General features: G+C 47.0%; 1 protein-coding gene across 4 annotated transcripts in view; it reads left to right on the top strand.

Moving 5' to 3' along the window:
* fbxl16 (F-box and leucine-rich repeat protein 16) overlaps positions 1-21561 on the top strand; it is a 175364-nt gene that overhangs the window by 3934 nt on the left and 149869 nt on the right. Inside the window, exon 1 of one of the 4 annotated variants that reach the window (XM_078418239.1) lies at positions 9647-9951. The exons of the other annotated variants lie outside the window; for them this stretch is intronic. The gene's annotated coding sequence lies outside the window, so the exon portion shown is untranslated. Of the gene's footprint in view, positions 1-9646; positions 9952-21561 lie in introns of those variants that run through there. 4 annotated transcript variants of the gene reach the window in all.

The following is a 21561-nucleotide window of genomic DNA, read 5'->3' as shown; positions in this document are numbered from 1 at the left end:
CTATACTAGTCCAATTTGCCTCCTTTTGCCCCAAATCCCTCTCCACCTATCCTATCCAAGTACCTGTCCAGATTTTGCTTAAACGTATATCCCAGCATTTGTAAAAAGGGTGATGGGACAGGATTAATGGGTAGGAATACATCAGTGGCAGCTGGATTCAGTTCAAACCCGAGCTTTTGTCAGATTAAAAATATTAAAACACGTGGGACAAATGCGAACAAATGTACGTTATGGCCCGATTGTACAGCAGGGTCAAGGAACTGAGTGGACCGATCTCCTTCAAGTCTACTGACGCTATTGAATATCCCCGGGCAAGGGTTAGAAACGTGCACTAAATTTCACTCCACTCGTAACACACCGATTAACAGCGGGCTTTTTAAAAGTCAACTTTTATTCTATCGACGATAAACCAGAAATGGTTTCCACAGTAACTGTTATACCATATGTGATCCACACTTTCATTTTCTTCAGAATTGTGCCTTCATCTAGTTCAAATTCACTTTTAGTTCATAGATTTCAACGGGCAGGTGTGGTTTTGCAAATCTTGCCACCGGGAGAAATCATCCAGTCCCCTGAAAAACGTATTTAAAAACAAGGAATAAGTTAATTTAATCAGGAAATGGAGTTGAATGGCTTTGATCTTTTCATTAATGCTACACGAAGACATTGTTTCTATTCTCGGTAGTGTCGTGCTAGTTAGTTAGGGCATGATTGAAATTCAGTTTTCACGCCATACCTTATTTGGCTTCCCCTACCTGTTGATCCACTCCAGAGAAAATATGTCTCCATTACTTAACCAAGGGTCAACCCAGCTTTTGGCGATACTTGTTCGCGGATTTCTAAGGGTCTGATCACAGGCTCTGTTCCTGCCTTGCTCCACACGGTGCGCCTTGTCGGCGCTTTCCACGGTTCTGATCCAACGTGTCAGGCTGTGGTCTGTTGCTCTCCATGGTACCGACGCAGCCACCGTGTGCTGATGTTTCGGGTCGAGACCCCGCTTCGGGCGAAATGTGGAGGGAGGAACTGCAGATGCTGGTTTAAACGTACGATGGGCCCAGTGTTGGAGTAACTCAGCGGGGACAGGCGGCTTCTTAGACATCGTGTGGCATTAATAGAAAGATCAAAGTTTAAGGGTCACAGTTTAAGGATAAGGGGGAAGTCTTTTTGGACCGAGATGAGAAAGTTTTTTTTTACACAGAGAGTGGTGAATCTGTGGAATTCTCTGCCACAGAAGGTAGTTCATTGGCTATATTTAAGAGGGAGTTAGATGTGGCCCTTGTGGCTAAAAGGATCAGGGGGTATGGAGAGAAGGCAGGTACGGGATACTGAGTTGGTTGATCAGCCATGATCATATTGAATGGCAGTGCAGGCTCGAAGGGCCGAATGGCCTACTCCTGCACCTATTTTCTATGTTTCTAAAGCCATTCAACTCCAGTCTGCAGATGGGTCTGGACCCGAAACGTCACGCATCCCTTCTCTCCAGAGACGCTGCCTGTCCCGCTGAGTTACTCCAACATTTTGTGTCTATCTTCGGTGTAAACCAGCATCTGCAGTTCCTTCCTACACTGTGTTCTGATTCCTAGTTGGCTTAGTATCTGCTCTCCGGATTTGTTTATTAGTTTTGGCCTTTTTCAGTATTCCCTGGATAGTTTCACCATCCTCCTTGGTCGCCAAATAATGTCACTGGCGGTTTGCACAGGAGGCCCTTGGCAATCGCTAACCCAACCGAACTACTGATGACCAAATTGTGAGAAAGTTGGCCGGTTCCTCGATGGACTTGGCTTGTATACACTGGAATTTAGAAGGATGAGAGGATATCTTATCGAAACGTATAAGATTATTAAGGGGTTGGACACGTTAGAGGCAGGAAACATGTTCCCAATGTTGGGGGAGTCCAGAACAAGGGGCCACAGTTTAAGAATAAGGGGTAGGCCATTTAGAACTGAGATGAGGAAAAACTTTTTCAGTCAGAGAGTTGTGAATCTGTGGAATTCTCTGCCACAGAAGGCAGTGGAAGCCAATTCTCTGAATGCATTCAAGAGAGAGCTAGATAGAGCTCTTAAGGATAGAGGAGTCAGGGGGTATGGGGAGAAAGCAGGAACGGGTTACTGATTGAGAATGATCAGCCATGATCACATTGAATGGCGGTGCTGGCTCGAAGGGCCGAATGGCCCCCTCCTGCACCTATTGTCTATTGTACAGAAAAGAAAGGTGGATCCTGGCCACAGCAGATCACATGGGTGACGGGAGTATTCTCAATGCACTCTGCCTGTCTGACAGACTGCAGGAGCAGTGATTCTATCCAGTGTGGATGACGAGACAGACCTAAACTCGCTGCCCTCGCTTGCGTTCAGAAGCAGGACTTGGTGTTGGCATCGGTTTATTATTGCCACGTGAACCAAGTGTTTGCGTGCAGCCCAGTCAAGTCACACTATACATGAATACAACCAAGCCATACACATGTAGCGCAAAGAGACAAACAATAGACAATAGACAATATGTGCAGGAGTAGACCATTCGGCCCTTTCAGCCAGCACCACCATTCAATGTGATCATGGCTGATCATTCTCAATCAGTACCCCGTTCCTGCCTTATCCCCATACCCCCTGACTCCGCTATCCTTAAGAGCTCTATCTAGCTCGCTCTTGAATGCATTCAGAGAATTGGCCTCCACTGCCTTCTGAGGCAGAAAATTCCACAGATTTACAACTCTCTGACTGAAAAGGTTTTTCCTCATCTCCGTTCTAAATGGCCTACCCCTTATTCTTAAACTGTGGCCCCTGGTTCTGGACTCCCCCAACATTGGGAACATGTTTCCTGCCTCTAACGTGTCCAAACCCTTAATAATCTTATATGTTTTGATAAGATCCCCTCTCATCCTTCTAAATTCCAGTGTATACAAGCCTAGTTGCTCCAGTCTTTCAACATACGACAGTCCCGCCATTCCAGGAATTAACCCAGTAAACCTACGCTGCACGCCCTCAATAGCAAGAATATCATTCCTCAAATTTGGAGACCAAAACTGCGCACAGTACTCCAGGTGCGGTCTCAATAAGGCCCTGTACAACTGCAGAAGGACCTCTTTGCTCCTATACTCAACTCCTCTTGCGTTGAAGGCCAACATTCCATTGGCTTTCTTCACTGCCTGCTGTACCTGCATGCTTCCTTTCAGTGACTGATGCACTAGGACACCCAGATCTCGTTGTACGTCCCCTTTTCCTAACTTGACACCATTCAAATAATAATCTGCCTTCCTATTCTTACCACCAAAGTGGATAACCTCACACTTATCTACATTAAACTGCATCTGCCATGCATCTGCCCACTCACACAACCTGTCCAAGTCACCCTACAACCTCATAGCATCTTCCTCACAGTTCACACTGCCACCCAGCTTTGTATCATCTGCAAATTTGCTAATGGTACTTTTAATCCCTTCATCCAAGTCATTAATGTATATTGTAAATAGCTGCGGTCCTAGCACCGAGCCTTGTGGTACCCCACTAGTCACTGCCTGCCATTCTGAACGGCGGTTTGTAGTGTTACAAAGGGAGAGCGAGCGTTTCATGAGCTTTCTCACCGAGGAGAGACATCGATCTATCAGACGCCTGGATGTATGTCATCTCGTACTCCAACTGAAGTCACCTCATAATTCATAGAGTTGAGCGCCAGGTGCATCGATATTTGGTGTGAGGACCTGGGTCATTGTTGTTGATTTTTGCAAACGTTTTGGGTTTTTTTTTCTCTGTAACCCTGGTCATTAACATAGAAACATAGAAAATAGGTGCAGGAGTAGGCCATTCGGCCCTTCGAGCCTGCACCGCCATTCAATATGATCATGGCTGATCATCCAGCTCAGTAACCTGTACCTGCCTTCTCTCCATACCCCCTGATACCTTTAGCCACAAGGGCCACATCTAACTCCCTCTTAAATATAGCCAATGAACTGGCCTCAACTACCTTCTGTGGCAGAGAATTCCACAGACTCACCACTCTCTGTGTGAAGAAATGTTTTCTCATCTCGGTCCTAAAAGACTTCCCCCTTATCCTTAAGCTGTGACCCCTGGTTCTGGACTTCCCCAACATCATGAACAATCTTCCCACATCTAGCCTCTCCAACCCCTTGAATTTTATATGTTTCAATAAGATCCCCCCTCAGTCTTCTAAATTCCAGCGAGTATGAGCCTAGTCTATCCAATCTTTCTTCATATGAAAGTCCTGCCATCCCAGGGATCAATCTGGCGAACCTTCTCTGTACTCCCTTTAAGGCTATAAAATTAAATAAGATTGGGCACAATGTTACACGAGAATGGCACATGAGTAAACAATTGTTGAAGGGAAAGAGAGTAGATTGTAGTGTGGACATCACAGCCTGAGAGAGAGTAATGTAAGGCGGGAGGAAAAATCAATGAATGCCTAGAGGAAAGAGAGATAGAAGTGGAGTGGGGGTAGAGGTGAGGAACTAAGGTTGTTACTTTGGGATCAGTGGGGCTGGCCTGTGTGTACAGTCTGTGATGAACTGCATGCAAGTGTAATGAGTCATACAATGAAAGATACTGTATGTGATAACCAAAAGAAAAAAAAGTATCAATCCAACTGGAATTTGTGCACATGACACTGGGGGCATGCTTGCTTGAGAGTTTAGAATGGAGAAGGTATGGCACAGGATCAGGCATTCCCCCCATGGCATCTGTGCCGACCATCATGCATGCACATGGCACATATCCCTGTATTTCTTTTCTGTTCACGTCCCTATCTAAATGTCTCTGAAATGTTGCTACTAGATCTGCCTTCTATCACTGCCCCAGGCTTCGTGTTCCAGGCACTGAGTCCTCTCTAAAAATGAGTTTCAAAAGGACACTCAGCAGGTCGAAAACATGGGTAGGTGGCGCTACGGGTCGAGACCCTTCTTAAGACCGAATTCAAGAGAGAGCTAGATAGAGCTCTTAAGGATAGCGAAGTCAGGGGGGTATGGGGAGAAGGTAGGAAAGGGGTACTGATTGTGAATGATCAGCCATGATCACATTGAATGGCGGTGCTGGCTCGAAGGGCCGAATGGCCTCCTCCTGCACATATTGTCTATTGACCGCCTCTCACTATAACAACATTGCCTTCCGAGTGTCCTTTAAACTCTCCCCCTCTCATCTTAACGTGTCCAAAGCCCTCTGGCAATAGGCAATCCCACGCTGGCGAAAAGACTGACTATCTGTGCCTCTCATAATTCTACACACTTCTTGATTAGTACAGGTGTCAGGGGTTATGGGGAGAAGGCAGGAGAATGGGGTTAGGAGGGAGAGATAGATCAGCCGTGATTGAATGGCGGAGTAGACGATGGGTCAAATTCTGCTTCTATTACTTATGGCCTTACACTACTATTAGGTCTCTCAGCCTCCAATGCCCCGTCCAACCTCTCCTGAATGCAAATATCCTCTAATCAAGGCTTAATCCTTGTGAACCTCTTCTGCATCCTCTACAAAGCCTTCACATCCTTCCTGTAATGCGATGACCAGAACTGCGAACAATATTCCAAATCTGGCCCATCCAAAGTTTTATCCAGCTGCAACATGACTTTGCAGCGTTCATAAACAATGCCTCAACTGTCTTTTAGGACCGAGATGAGAAAACATTTCTTCACACAGAGTGGTGAATCTGGGGAATTCTCTGCCACAGATGGTAGTTGAGGCCAGTTCATTGGCTATATTTAAGAGGGAGTTAGATGTGGCCCTTGTAGCTAAAGGGATCAGGGGGTATGGAGAGAAGGCAGGTACAGGTTACTGAGCTGGATGATCAGCCATGATCATATTGAATGGCGGTGCAGGCTCGAAGGGCCGAATGGCCTACTCCTGCACCTATTTTCTATGTTTCTATGATGAAGGCAAATATATCGTAGATCTACTAATGCTGCCACTTTCAGGGGGCTCTGGGTTTGCACTCTAAAGTCCCACTGTGAATCTCTGCTCCCAAGGGCCCTGACTTTTACTTTATGCCTCGCACTCGATCTCCCAACGTGCAGCACCGACCACTTGCCCGGATTTAACTCCACCCGCCGTTGTTCTGTCCGCGTCTCTAACTGGTCTATATCTAGCTGTATCTGTTGGCAACCTTCCTCGCAATCCACGAGCCTGCCAAATTGTGTGTTGCCTGCAAATTCACTAATCAGCCCACCGACGTTTTCCGGCCAGATTGTTTGTATGGCAAATGGTAATCACAAACCATAGCGGTGATCCCCAGCAGTGATCCCTGCGGAATATCATTGGAGACAGGCCCCGGTCAGAACATCCCCTCCTCCACCACCGTTGTCCATGCCCGAAACAACGTTCACTCTAACCTTCCAAGTCTCCGTCGATCCCATGTGCTTTAATCCTTTGAATCGGTCTACCGCGAGGGACCTTCATGGCTAAAATCAATCCAGGCACACAACATTCACTGCCCCACTCTCATCAATCATACTCGTTCAGGAAGGTATGATTTTATGTGACGATATGTTTACGGGCAGTGTTACACCGTGTACGAGACGGGGGGGGGGGGTGGTTTGCGGGATGAAAGGTTAACCTAGGAGCGACTAGGCTTGTATACACTGGAATTTAGAAGGATGAGAGGGGATCTTATCGAAACGTATAATATTATTAAGGGGTTGGACACGTTAGAGGCAGGAAACATGTTCCCAATGTTGGGGGAGTCCAGAACCAGGGGCCACAGTTTAAGAATAAGGAGTAGGCCATTTAGAACTGAGATGAAAAACTTTTTCAGTCAGAGAGTTGTGAATCTGTGGAATTCTCTGCCTCAGAGGGCAGTGGAGGCCAATTCTCTGAATACATTCAAGAGAGAGCTGGATAGAGCTCTTAAGGATAGCGGAGTCAGGGGGTATGGGGAGAAGGCAGGAACGGGGTACTGATTGAGAATGATCAGCCATGATCACATTGAATGGCGGTGCTGGCTCGAAGGGCCGAATGGCCTCCTCCTGCACCTATTGTCTATTGTCTAAGTGACTGTCTCGGGATTGTGTGTGAGTGTGGGAGTGTGTTTGAGTGTGTCAGTCTGGCAGTGCCTCCCTTTGTATCGGGGGTGTGCCTGAGTTCCGTACGCTTCTCTCAGTAAGGGAGTCTCCTTGTTAGTCTGGGAGTATGTCCATCCGTACAGAGTGTCTTGTATCTCTGGGAGCGAGTGCATGGAGGCAGTCATTCAACCGCAGCGAGAGCTGGGATTCGCGTCTCTCTCTCCCCATCTCTCTCTAGAGAGCGAGTTGCACCAGATCTCCTTGGAGCGACTGTGCCTGACGCTGGGGGCGGGAGCGCAGCCCGACACGGCAGAGAAACACTGCAGTTTATGACGCAGAGTTGCCTTATTTGTCTCGCATCCGATTGAAGTTATTATTGGCAGATATGGTCACTGGGACCCAGCAGCCTGGTCGGCAGCTGCAGCCGTCTGGAGAGGACCAGCAAGAGACGGTGGATGATCGCACGTCCCCTGAAAGCATGATGCCAGATGGCGACCGTGCCATTTAATAAGCGGGTGCATGGTGTCGGGCGGCGTCTGGCCATTTATCCCTGGCACCCCACCCCACCCTCCCCCTTCACCTGCTCCATTCCCGGGGCAAGGCACCCATCCTTTAAACCCTCTACAGCTGAACGATCTGCCGGACCTTTGCAAAGTCAAACGCACTGATTTGGGGTTAGAAGAACTGAATGGCTTTTTTTCCAGCCACAACTGCGCAGTAGTTTGGTTAATAATAATAATAATAATAATAATACATTTATTTTATATAGCGCTTTTCAGGATACTCAAAGACGCTTTACAGAGCAAACCAGACAAACAAACAAACAAAAGATTTGTCCTTACTCTCACCAGCATTTATTGCAGATGTATTTAAGTAAATAAATGCAAATCCCCTCGCTGTCTGGGTGGGATTTGTAATGTCTACGTCTCATTGCTGTCAGCTGCCACTGTGCCCAGTCCCAATCACTGCCATCTATCGCCCGAGCTCAGCAGTCCATGCCAGCGGCCAGCTGCCCACCGGGGGCTTGGAAATGGCCACACGCTTTGCGTCAAAGCGTCTCCTCGCCTGAAATGTCACGTCTTGATATTCTCCAGGAGCCCCCACCCCCCTCGCACCTCGACAAGTTCCTCAACTTCTCTTTTGACGTTTCGTTTTCACACCTTACCCTTCCTTATCTGCGTCTCCCTCTCTCTCCCCTCCCCCCCCCCCACCCCCCCACGACTCTCAGTCCGAAGAAGGGTCTCGACACGAAACGTCTCTCTAGAGATGCTGCCTGACCCGCTGAGTTACTCCAGCATCTTGTGTCTGCCTTCTCTTCTAACACGGGGTTGAGGCGGATTTGCCCCCACGCTGGTTGCTAATCCCACCACCGTGGCGAATTTCTGGGGCGAACCCTCTCATCTTGCCCCCCCCACCCCCACCCCCACCCCCACCCAGCAGAAAGCGAGTCCCAGGGGAAAGGTTTGCGGCGCGGATCCAATGTGCGCATCACACGCGGATTGGCACCGCTGCATTAACTTCACCGCTCCGGATTAATGTGGCCAAGCTCCCACTGGGCCCCGGATCATTGGCCATGGCAATGTGCTAGACCCACAGCTGCCTTCAACGCTCACACACACACACTCACTCACACACACACTGACACTCGCGCACACACTCACACACACACACACTCGCGCACACACTCACACACACTCGCACACACACACTCTCACACACACACTCATACACACACTCATACACACACTCATACGCACACTCTCACACACACACAGCCGCTGGAGGTAACGCGGGGCGTTGTCAAGCTTGTCACACTCTGTTTCTCGCGGGGCCCAGACGGAGATTCAAACATCACCAGCCTCTCTGGCAGAATGTTTCTAATTACGGCGCTCAGTGGATAAACAAGCGAGAAGTGTCGCCCATTCCCTTCTCTCCAGAGATGCTGCCTGTCCCAGTGAGTCACTGCAGCATCCTGTGTCGCACTCTCCTCTGGATATACAAGCACTCTGTTTAATTAAAACATGAAAGTCAACACAGGGCCGTTTGTGTGTGTGTGTGAGTGTGTGTGTGAGTGAGTGTGTGTGAGTGAGTGCGTTTGAGAGTGTGTGGGTGTGAGGTGGTTTGTGTGTGTGTGTGTGTGAGAGGTGGTTTGTGTGTGTGAGAGTGTGTGTGTGTGAGAGGTGGTTTGTGTGTGTGTGTGTGTGTGAGAGAGAGGTGGTTTGTGTGTGTGTGTGTGTGGTGGTTTGTGTGTGTGTGTGTGTGTGTGGTTTGTGTGTGTGGGTGTGTGTGAGAGGTGGTTTGTGTGAGTGTGTGGGTGTGAGGTGGTTTGTGTGTGTGACTGTGTGTGGGTGTGTGTGTGTGTGAGAGGTGGTTTGTGTGGGTGTGAGTGTGTGAGGTGGTTTGTGTGTGTGTGGGTGTGTGTGTGTGAGAGGTGGTTTGTATGTGTGTGGGTGTGTGTGTGAGTGTGTGTGAGAGAGGTGGTTTGTGTGTGTGTGTGTGTGAGAGAGAGGTGGTTTGTGTGTGTGTGTTTGTGTGTGGGTGTGTGTGAGAGAGGTGGTTTGTGTGTGTGTGAGTGTGTGGGTGTGAGGTGGTTTGTGTGTGTGTGTGTGGGTGGGTGTGTGTGTGTGTGAGAGGTGGTCGGTGTGTCTCGGTTGAAACCTCTGCTCATTCCTATTCTGCCCAGAGCTCCGTTTATCTTGCGACATCAGGGCTCGTCTTCCCAATGCCGATGGCTCGGGTTATTTTTACCTCGCAGTCTCTGGCGGTGTCGCTGGTGCCTGATCTCTCCGGCACCGTGGGCGTTGCCCGCCGGGCCAGGGCTGCGTGTAGACGGACACTCACTGCTGGCTGCTGGCTCACCGTCAGACCGCCGCACTCACCTCTCGGCCCGGCCGGTGGAGAGGGCGTCTGAGCGGCATGTGAGCGGCCGTGGAAGCGAACAGACAGCGGCTGGGGTAGGTAGGGAGAGAGAGAGGGAGGGATGGAGGGATGGAGGGAGGGAGGGATGGAGGGAGAGAGGGAGGGAGAGAGGGAGGGAGGGAGGGAGGGAGGGAGGGAGGGAGGGAGGGAGGGAGGGAGGGAGGAAGGGAGGGAGAGAGGGATGGAGGGAGAGAGGGAGGGAGGGAGAGAGGGATGGAGGGAGAGAGGGATGGAGGGAGAGAGGGAGGGAGAGAGGGAGGGAGGGAGGGAGAGAGGGATGGAGGGAGAGAGGGATGGAGGGAGGGATGGAGGGAGGGAGAGAGGGAGGGAGAGAGGGAGGGATGGAGAGAGGGAAGGAGGGAGAGAGAGAGGGAGGGAGAGGGAGGGAGGGAGGGAGGGATGGATGGAGGGAGGGAGGGAGGGAGAGAGAGAGGGATGGAGGGAGAGAGGGAGGGAGGGAGAGAGGGAGAGAGGGAGGGAGAGGGAGAGGGAGGGAGGGAGGGAGAGAGAGAGGGAGGGAGGGAGAGAGGGGGAGGGAGGGAGGGAGAGAAGGAGGGAGGGAGGGAGAGAAGGAGGGAGGGAGAGGGGGAGAGGGGGAGGGAGGGAGGGATTTTGCGTTAGTGTTTAAGCAGTCTGGGGTAATTCACGAAGACAGACACAAAAAGCCAGAGCAGCTCAGCGGGTCAGACAGCATCTCCGGAGAAAGGGAATGGGTGACGTTTCGGGTCGAGACCCTTTTTTCATTCAGCAACTCATCCGTCATGGAAACCCACACGGAAGAGGCTAAATAAAGGGTTAGCCTCTCAACCTTAAACCAGCCGGGATATTTCGCCATAATGATCTGAATCGACAATGATATCGGGTGCTTTATGCCAACGTTGCTGTTCTAACATCGTAACCATTAATTTAACCCTGCTGAGATTCTTTCATTCGTTCTAACAGTGGGCTCAGAGTCCAGCTGGAAGGATGTTACAAAGCTCCAATATCGAGGCCTGTTGTCCGCGATTGGCGTTTCAGAGACAGGCAGCATCTATCTGGAGGAGGGACTGGGTGGATATGCGACACTAAATCCATCTCACATTATCTACGTTGAGAGTGTAGGAAGGAACTACAGATAGACACAAAACGCCGGAGTAACTCAGCGGGACAGGCAGCATCTCTGGAGAGAAGGAATGGGTGACGTTTCGGGTCGAGACCCTTCTTCAGACTGAGAGTCAGAGGAAAAACCTTTCTACACAACGAACTGCAGATGCTGGTTTACACCGAAGGTAGACACAAAATGCTGGAGTAACTCAGTAGGACAGAACCCATTCCTTCTCTCCAGAGATGCTACCTGTCCCGCTGAGTTACTCCAGCATCTTGTGTCTCTCTACATTAAGAGTATCGTAGTCCCGCTCGGCATTTAAGAACATTAATTAGATAACATCCTTTCAAGTGCTCCCCATCCCATTTCATTTGGTTCCAGCCTTCCATGGGCAGATATAATTTCTCTTCCTCTGGGCCCCGAGTTCTCCAACATCATTCCTCAGTACCACGTGGGAGTGGCTTTGGTGAATATGTAACAATTGCTTGTTGTATGGTTTAGAGACTTCAGCAGGTAGGGGGCGCCACATGCCGCTGGAGCACCGTTGGCCTTGGGGACCACCAGTGCATTGACTTACCTCCATGTGTTTCTGGAGCCCTTGGGTGAGGGAAGTGATTGCTGTCCATAGAGGCTACACTTCGCTGATTCCCTCGATCACACTGTTGGTAGCCCCCTGCACAACAATCACCACACAGATTCTCAACAGAATGGACCTTCGTTCATCATCGAGTACCAGTTCTCCTGATCTGTCTTGCTGCAAAGTGTGTTCTGATGTTGGGGAAGAGGGCATATGTCTTTATGACCATTGGTTGGGATTGGTTTAGGCACAGGGCAGCAAAGATTGTTATTTGCTTCCTTAACATCTATAATGAAGGATCTAGAACCTAGGGTGTAGTAGACATTTTGTTTTTAGTGATGGAGCAGAATTAGGCCATTTGGCCCATCAAGTCTACTCCGCCATTCAATCATGGTTGATCTATCTCTCCCACCTAACCCCATTCTCCTGCCTTCTCCCCATAACACCTGACACCCGCACTAATCAATAATCTATCTATATCCATTGACTTCTGTGGCAAAGAATTCCACAGATTCACCACCCCCTGACTAAATCTTCAAAGGAAGGAGGGATCACTGTAGAAGAGAGAAACTGGATGTAGTAAACTAAGTGGAGTGAGCCATTGTTGACCTAGGTCAGAGCAATACAATTAAAATTGCCTGTTCATCGACATACATTCTGAATACAGAAGAATTTTATGTCCATGAGCAATTTTAAATATATCACAGCAGAACCTGGTGTTGAAGTGCAACAAGAAAGGGGGTGTATAATATATTGCAGGGTCCATGCAGGCATTGGGCACGTATAACGATCAAGCACCTGGGTACTGGATGGGAAAGGGGATTAGCAAGCTGAGGGGACAGAGGCATTTGCTCCAAAATTACCCGCAGGGATGGTCAACCCATTCTCACTTTCAGATGAACCTACCGTGGAACTATTAGTCCTCAGGCTGTCGATTTTGAGGCTCGATAAGGCACTGGTCAGGTCGCATTTGGAGTAGTGTGAGCAATTTTGGGGCCCGTATCTGAGGAAGGTTGTTGGTGCCGCTGGAGACGGTCGAGAGGAGGTTTAGGAGAATGATTCCAGGTATGAGTGGGTTTGCATATGATGTGTGTTTGACAGCAGTGTACTTGTACTCGTTGGAGTTTAGAAGGTTGAGGGGAGGACCTCATTGAAACTTATCGAATAGTAAAAGGCCTGGATAGAGAGGATGTGGAGAGGAGGTTTCCACTAGTGGGAGAGTCTCGGACCAGAGGTCATAGCCTCAGAATTAAAGGACGTACCTTTAGGATGGAGATGAGGAGGAATTTCTTTAGTCAGAGGGTGGCGAATCTGTGGAATTCTTTGCCACAGAAGGCTGTGGAGGCCGTCAATGGATATTTTTAAGGCAGAGATAGATTCTTGACTAGTACAGGTGTTAGGGGTTATGGAGAGAAGGCAGGAGAATGGGGTTAAGAGGGAAAGATAGATCAGCCATGATTGAATGGCGGAGTAGACTTGATGGGCCGAATTACCCAAGTCTACTCCTATCACTTATGAACTTATGATTCCATTTTGACATCCTCGCCATGGATTACTTTAAAGAAGTTGAAATCAATCTTACATGGCCATCAGAGACTATGCGATAGGGATTATAGAATTTTCCTCCTACAATACATTTCCTTTCCCATTATAGCTTGTATGATATATTTTGCACCCCCTTGATGTTTTCAGATTCAATGCCTTACATCTTGCATTCTTGTTATTGTAATTATGGCATATAATGTGGAATACTTATTTCACGTTTTATTTGTTGCTGCCATGTCACTATAGTCCTGCATAATTTATGCACTTTCCTCTGAGACATGCAGTTTCTTCTGCACCTCACCCCAGCTTAAATTTCTGTCGGTCACTAACATGTATGAGCCCTTGGTGCTTTCTTTGTGTCTAGAAAGCACTGCTTACTTCCCAGCAAGAACAATCTCGTGTCACCTTTATAGCATAATCTCCAATGACCAACTCTAGATCAGTGGAGGTTCTTGTAGTTGTTGTTCAACTATCTTCAAAATAAAACTTTGCACTTCACGGCTGGGTGGATAAAAATAACTTCAACGTTTAAATGTACTAAAGTGCTGAAGGTTCATTATTTGGCTTGGACCTTTTTTGGCCATTAACCTTTGATTGTTATTGAGAGGCCTCAAATTCACATGTTTCAATAATTTTACTCGTGCTTTGCTAATTGACTACAAAGCAGGCGGACACAAAATGCTGGAGTAACTCAGCAGGTCAGGCAGCATCTCGGGAGAGAAGGAATGGGTGATGTTTCGGGTCGAGACCCTTCTTCGGACTGATATCGGGGAGGGGGCGGGATAAAGATAGGATGTATTCGGAGACAGGAAGACTAGTGGGAGAACTGGAAAGGGGAGGGGAAAGAGAGGGACAGAGGAACTATCTGAAGTTAGAGAAGTCAATGTTCATACCGCTGGGGTGTAAACTGCCCAAGCGAAATATGAGATGCTGTTCTACCAATTTGCGATGGGCCTCACTATGACAATGGAGGAGGCCCAGGTCAGAAAAGTCAGATTGGGAATGGGAGGGGGAGTTGAAGTGCTGAGCCACCGGGAGATCAGGTTGGTTAAGGCGGACTGAGTGAAGGTGTCGAGCGAAACGATCGGCGAGCGTGCGCTTGGTCTCGCCGATGTAGAGAAATTGACATCTGGAACAACGGATACAATGGTATTCCTCTGAGAGAGATATCAACCGTTCAAACTTTTGCAGTAAGTTAAAAGAACACAGGTAAAAGTCAGAAGAAGAAATTTTTGTTTAACTTGAATATTTCAACCAAATGTATCACTGAAGTAGTCCCAATGGCAGCATGAGCTGAGAGATATACATTGTCCTGTGGCAGAAATAAGCATCCTAGTGTACACTTTCACCAAAATATAACAATTACTCTTTTACTTCTTTATTACTGCAGTGATTTTACAGCACTGTGATAGAAAGGCAGAAAGCAGAATTATTCAAATATTTTCTTAACCAGCGAACAATTCAAGTTTGTATCAAAACGTCTGTCATTAAATGACCGAGACCTTGCATTTGGAAAAAATAAGGTTTGCCTTAATTGACAAACCAGATCTATTAAAAAAATTATGGTCTCCATTTATTGAATTTTTAAAAAAGTAAATGGGTTTGTCACAAAACTAAAATTTAAAACTAAAGCTAAAACTTGAGTTTAGGGTTGGATGTACAACTATACTCATTAACTCCCGGATCTATCCCCATAATCTTTATATTTGTAATTCTCTTTTTTCTTTGCTTTCTCTCTATTAGTTTATAGTCTTTTTTTTCAGTCTCTTTTCATCTTTATTTTTTCTTTAAAAATCGAAAAATTGAAGCTATGTAAGAATTCTATAACCAGTGCCGTTTATTATTATTTGTACATATGCTTTAAAAGATTTATGATTCACTGCTCACCTCAACATGTCTGCACCCTCGTTGAGATTGAAATCCAGATTGAACAAAAGTCCTAGCTTTACAAAAACAGCCATGCAAAGCACAAATTATTAAAGGAGAAATGGATCGGCAAAGACTCTGATCCACCTGAGACCTCCCCGTAATGTTGATGGGCATCCACGCATTCCATTCTACCTCACGACACATTAACAACTCGTGCTGCAGGGACAGTTTCTCACATTTAATGGGAACTCCATCCATCACCCCAAAGGTTAACTCCCATCAGCAACTGGGTAGTGTGGCTGCAGTGTGCATCGTTTACAGAATGTACCGAAGGAACTTACAGCACATGGGTTCCACCAGCAGCAAGGATAAACACAGTTCAGTTCAGTTTACTTTCTTGCCACATGCACCGAGGTACAGTGAAAAGCCTTTGTTGCATGCTAACCTGTCCGCAGAAAGGCAATACATGATTACAATCGATCCATTTACAATGTGTATAAGGGAATCACGTTTAGTGCAAGGTAAAGCCAGCAAAGTCTGATCAATGATAGTCCGAGGTATTTATTCACAATTGCTGGAGTAACTCAGCAGGTCAGGCAGCATCTCTGGAGAGGAGTGCTGCCTGACCTGCTGAGTTACTCCAGCATTTTGTGAATAAATACCTTCGATTTGTACCAGCATCTGCAGTTATTTTCTTACAATGATAGTCCGAGGATTATCAACGAGGTAGATAGTAGTTCAGCACTGCTCTCTGGTTGTGATAGGATGATTCCTATAGCAGTTGTTGATCACAATAAATGTCCTTCCATTCACAAATGGTTTGAGTTTGAATGCATTTTCCTCTTTCTTTGATGCTGGCTAGTTACATTTTCCCAAATTCCCTATCTATCACTGCTCTTATGTCATCTTACCACCCTCAGACAAGTTAAGCGTGATTGTTGAGGTAGCCACAGTGGCCATATACTGGGAACAACACAAAGATCTTCAGTATTTGTCCTTGACGCGCTCCATTTCATTATATCGCATGGCAGACTCTGTCCTTCAAATAAAAACATCTAAAAGTTAAATTTATACCAGATTCTTCCATTTGCAATGTTCTGAAGCTTTGACAGTGGTGTCAGAATGATGCATTTTGTAATATCAATTCCAAGTCTTTGATCGCATTTTGCTTTACCGTTAGTGGTAATGAGTGTTCCTGTTGAATAACACCGCCACAAATGGCACAATCATCATTAGTAGGATTTTTAAAATTTTTAATTGGCTTTGAATTTGAATAACAAATTTGTATTTTTGGGTAAGCTCCAAAGTCAAGTTTCTGTCAGGTGGCTGTGTGCGGTATTTGGATTCTTGGCTTCTTAATCGGGGCAAAGAACAAAGTGCTGGATGGACAAGGCAAGGTTTTGGATCAAGACATTCCAACCCAGAGCAAGTGGAGTAGGGGAGAGAAAGCTTGAAAAGAGAGGCAGGGCTGGGATAAAGGCAGGCAAGTGATAGGTGGATATAGGTGAAGGGGGGGATTGGCAGAAGGGTGGGGTAAGTAACAAAGGCTAGAGGTGAAAAGAGTTTCAGATATGAAAAGAAGGGTAATGAAGTGTGAAGCCAGAGGAGAGACACAAACTGCTGGAGTAACTCAGCGGGCCAGGCAGCATCTCTGGAGAGAAGGAATGGGAGATTTTTTAGGTCGAAACCCTTCTGTGATGGATGTGGGTAGAAATGGGCATGGGAGAGAAGGGAGGGGCATCAAAGGGGACTGTGGGACCAGGGAATAGATGATCAGCATGCAGAGCTGGGGAAAGGAGCAGGGCGGCACGGTGGCGCAGCGGTAGAGTTGCTGCCTTACAGCGAATGCAGCACCGGAGACCCGGCTTCGATCCCAACTACGGGCGCCGTCTGTACGCCGTTTGTACGGTCTCCCCGTGACCTGCGTGGGTTTTCTCCGAGATCTTTGGTTTCTTCCCACACTTCAAAGACGTGCAGGTTTGTAGGTTAATTGGCTTGGTAAATGTAAAAATTGTCCCTAGTGGGTATAGGATAGTGTTGATATGTGGGGATCAATGATCGGCGCGGACCCAGTGGGCCGAAAGGGCCTGTTTCCGCGCTGTATCTCAAAACTAAACCAAAGTAGACTAAACAGGGTGACTGGGGTGGTGGGCGATGGGGGCGGAGCGGGTGGGGAGGGTGATGCGTATACAGGTGTGGGGGGCAGGGGGAAAGGAGGGGAGGTATATTATTTGAAACTGGAGAATGCAATGTTCTTACTGTTGGGTTGTCAGCTACCCAAGTACAGTATGAGGTGTTCTTAGAGGTGCAGTCTCCTTCTTCACAGGAGATTGTTGTCGAGGTGTTTTTTTCAGTGTTGACTTTACAGACATATTGTGCCTTATTCCGCACTGGGTTTTGTTATGTAGTTGATGTGTTTTGTCGAGTGGACTCCCTCATTATGCTCGGCTTCTGTGGTCAATCTAATAGCATTGTCTGATCTGCTGAGTGTGAGATTGGGGTGGAAGAGGTCAGATTGTTTCACACAGCTCTGCTGATTGGATGATAAAAGGCCAAGGGCTGCCTCTATTATTCTGGAAGCCACGTTTATTGATGTTTTTACAGGTACTTAGTCAAAGCAGATCTAATAATAACTTTGAGAAGGAAGTTGGATCTGTACCCAGAATTTTAAAAATGCCAAGAATGAGCTGGGGAGTGGAACTAATTGAGTGATTGACTAATTGACTGATCCCTTCGTAACTTCCTGGTCCACTCGTCCCTTCCTACCCAAACCACCCCATCCCCAGGCACTTTCCCCTGCAACCGCAGGAGATGCAACACCTGTCCCTTAACCTCCCCCGTCAACTCCATCCAAGGACCCAAACAGTCTTTCTAGGTGAGACAGAGGTTCACCTGCACTTCCTCCAACCTCATCTATTGTATCCACTGCTCTAGATGTCAACTTCTTTACATCGGCGAAACCAAACGCAAACCCGGCGATCGTTTCGCTCAACACCTTCGCTCAGTCTGCCTTAACCAACCTGATCTCCCGGTGGCTGAGCACTTCAACTTCCCCTCCCACTCCCAGTCTGACCTTTCTGTCATGGGCCTCCTCCAGTGCCATAGTGAGGCCCACCGGAAATTGGAGAAACAGCACCTCATATTTCGCCTGGGCAGTTTGCAGCCCAGTGGTATGAATATTGACTTCTCCAACTTTAGATAGTTCCTCTGTCCCTCTCTTCCCCTCCCCCTTCCCAGTTCTCCCTCTATCTTCCTGTCTCCACCTATATCCTTCCTTTGTCCCGCCCCCTGACATCAGTCTGAAGAAGGGTCTCGACCCGAAACGTCACCCATTCCTTCTCTCCTGAGATGCTGCCTGACCTGCTGAGTTACTCCAGCATTTTGTGAATAAATACCTTCGATTTGTACCAGCATCTGCAGTTATTTTCCTAAACTAATTGAGTGAGTTCTTCTCTTGTCTGCTGTATAATTCCATGATTTCCCTTTAAATTCAGTTTTGCAAGATGTGGGTGTTGCTGGCCTTTATTGACAAGGCCGCGGGGCGTCACCTTCTTGAACAGCCGCTGTCCTTCTGGTGAAGGTGTTTCCACAATGCTGTCGGATAGAGAGGTCTAGGAATTAGACCCTGCAAGGATCAAGGGGCAGCAGTACACTTCTTGGTTTGGTGTAAGTGTAAATTGTCATGAAGTCATAAGGAATAGGAGTAGAATTAGCCCTTCAAGTCTACTCCGCCATTCACTCATGGCTGATCTATCTCTCTCTCCTAACTCCATTCTCCTGCCTTCTCCCCATAACCTCTGACACCTGTGTTAATCAAGAATCTATCTATCTATCTCTGTCTTAAAAAATGGCTCCAAAAGGTGTCCCCCCCTTTCCCCCGCCCCCTCATCCTTCTAAACTCCAGTGAGCTCTCACCTTTACCTCACTGAGCAGGCTATCCTAGAACCTGCGGCTGGAAGATATGCATGTAAATGCTGAAATAGGAGGAGGTTTTTCCCCATTGTAATGTAGCATACCTCAGTTGGTGAGAGCTTCAGTCAGCAATAGAAACATAGAAACATAGAAAATAGGTGCAGGAGTAGGCCATTCGGCCCTTCGAGCCTGCACCGCCATTCAATATGATCATGGCTGATCATCCAACTCAGTATCCTGTACCTGCCTTCTCTCCATACCCCCTGATCCCTTTAGCCACAAGGGCCCCATCTAACTCCCTCTTAAATATAGCCAATGAACTGGCCTCAACTACCTTCTGTGGCAGAGAATTCCACAGATTCACCACTCTCTGTGTGAAAAAAACCATTTTCATCTCGGTCCTAAAAAACTTCCCCCTTATCCTTAAACTGTGATCCCTTGTTCTGGAACTACTGAATCCCACTGAAGCTACTGCAGAAGGCATCTGCCACATCAGGCAGGCTACAATACATACACATCAAACTTGTGGCACTTTTCATAAACAAGGAACGGTAGGTGCTGGTTTACATTTGTAACTTCCCCTGTGACAGGGAGGCATCAGCTGGGGCAGGGGCATATCTTTCACTGGGTGGCAGGACTGTCCAAGGTTCAGGGTGTCAATATGTAAGTTTTGAGAGTCAATACTGCCACCACATTGTGCCCATGCAGGAAGCCCTAGTGATTATGGAATAGAATAGTAGAATTGTTATTTCACGGAAGGCATTGCGGCACGGTGGCGCAGCGCTAGAGTTGTTGCCTTACAGCGCTTGCAGCGCCAGAGACCCGGCTTCGATCCCGATTACGGATGCTGTCTGTATGGAGTTTGCACGTTCTCCCCGTGACCGCGTGGGTTTTCTCTGAGATCTTCGGTTTCTTCCCACACTCCAAGGATGTACAGGCTTGTAGGTTAATTGGCTTGATATAAATATAAATTGTCCCGAGTGTGTATAGGGTAGTGTTAATGTGTGGGGATCGTTGGTTGGTGTGGACTCGGTGGGCCGAATGGCCTGTTTCTGTGCTGTATCTCTAAACTAAACTAAAGATGAAGGTCCTTTCTTGTTTTTTCTGCTCCCAATGAAACAATCAAACCCATCAGTCTGAAGAAGGGTCTCGACCCGAAACGTCACCCATTCCTTCTCTCCCGAGATGCTGCCTGACCTGCTGAGTTACTCCAGCATTTTGTGAACAAACCCATCAGTTTCTCAGTTAACCTGCAAATTACCTTCCTTCATTTGCCTATTCACTTCCCTTCTGAAGGCTCAGATTTACTCTGTTTTCTCCATATTTGCAGCCAGTGTATTCACCACTCTATGTATAAAAAGGCTTTTCCTCACATCTCTCTTGAATCATTTGCCCACCACTTTAAAACTGTCCTCCGGGACTTTGAACTATCTGCTAATGAGAACAGTTTCTCTCAACCTACTTTATCTAAACTCATTAAAATCTTATACCTCTCTGTTAAAACCCCTTTCAATCTTCTTATTGCCAGAAAGTACAGCAACTTAACGCAAGAACATAAGAAAGAGGGCATACAGTCACCTGTTCATGCTCTGCCTTTCTACAAGATCGTGGCCTCAGCACCATTTCCTTGCCCTAATTCCCATGTCCTTTGATTCCTTTGCTTCCCAGAAATCTCCTACTTGGTAAGTCTCCTACTCTGAACGCAATCAATCGCTCAGCCTCCACAGCTGCCAATGATGGAGAGATCCAATTATTCATTGTCTTGAGTGAGGAGAAATTTCCTAATTTCTGTCCTAAATCAGCTTATGCCTAGTTTTCAGACTCTGAACAATTGTTCTCAACTCCTGGACTGGTGAAGCATCCTGTGCCAATCTTGTGAAACCTTGCAAGAATTTTACACATTTTAACAAAGTCACTCCTCATTCTTCTGAACTCAAGAGAACAGAGGCTTAGCCTTTTGTATAACAAACTGGTCATCGCAGGAACCAGCCTTTTGAATTCTTGTTGGACTTCCTCAGTAACAAGTATATTGTTAATTATTGGTATTGGTTGATATTGTTTTATTATTGTCATGTGTACTGAGAAACGGTGAAAACATTTGCTTTGCGTGCTATCCCATCAAATCAAATGGTGCAGGAGTACAATCAACCCATACACAAGTACAACAAATAATTAAAATAGAAAAGTAACCACGGAACAGAATATAGCATTTCAGCATTGCAGTGTTACAACTGCAGAGAAAGTGCAAAAAAGGAATTAGGCCCGCAGTGACAAAGATTTGGAATTCGGGACCACACTCCTAGCTTAAAAGAGGACCGTTCAGTAGTCTGATAATAACAGGGAAAAAGCTTGGAGTTAAGGAGACCAAAATTGTATGTGATTCCCAGGCTTGGTCCCACTAAGGCCCTTTACAGTTACAGTAATCCAGCTTCATCTTGTAATATCCTATTCATATCCTTTTCAGTAAAGGCCAATTGTTGCAATTTGCTTTCCTAACTGTCTTCTTTACCTGAGTTTAACTTTCAATGACATGTGTACAAGGCCATCCAGATCCATTTTCCTAATTTGGTGCCATTGAAAAAATACTCAGTATTTCTGTTTTTTTTAATGGAAGGAGATGACATTACATTTTCCCACACTGTATCGAATCTGCCATGT

Source organism: Rhinoraja longicauda, chromosome 21, assembly GCF_053455715.1.
Source record: "Rhinoraja longicauda isolate Sanriku21f chromosome 21, sRhiLon1.1, whole genome shotgun sequence".
In the NCBI taxonomy this organism is placed as follows: Eukaryota; Metazoa; Chordata; class Chondrichthyes; order Rajiformes; family Arhynchobatidae; genus Rhinoraja; species Rhinoraja longicauda.
The sequence above is the reverse complement of the archived record's forward strand: the minus strand, read 5'-3'. Positions and strand labels throughout refer to the sequence as shown.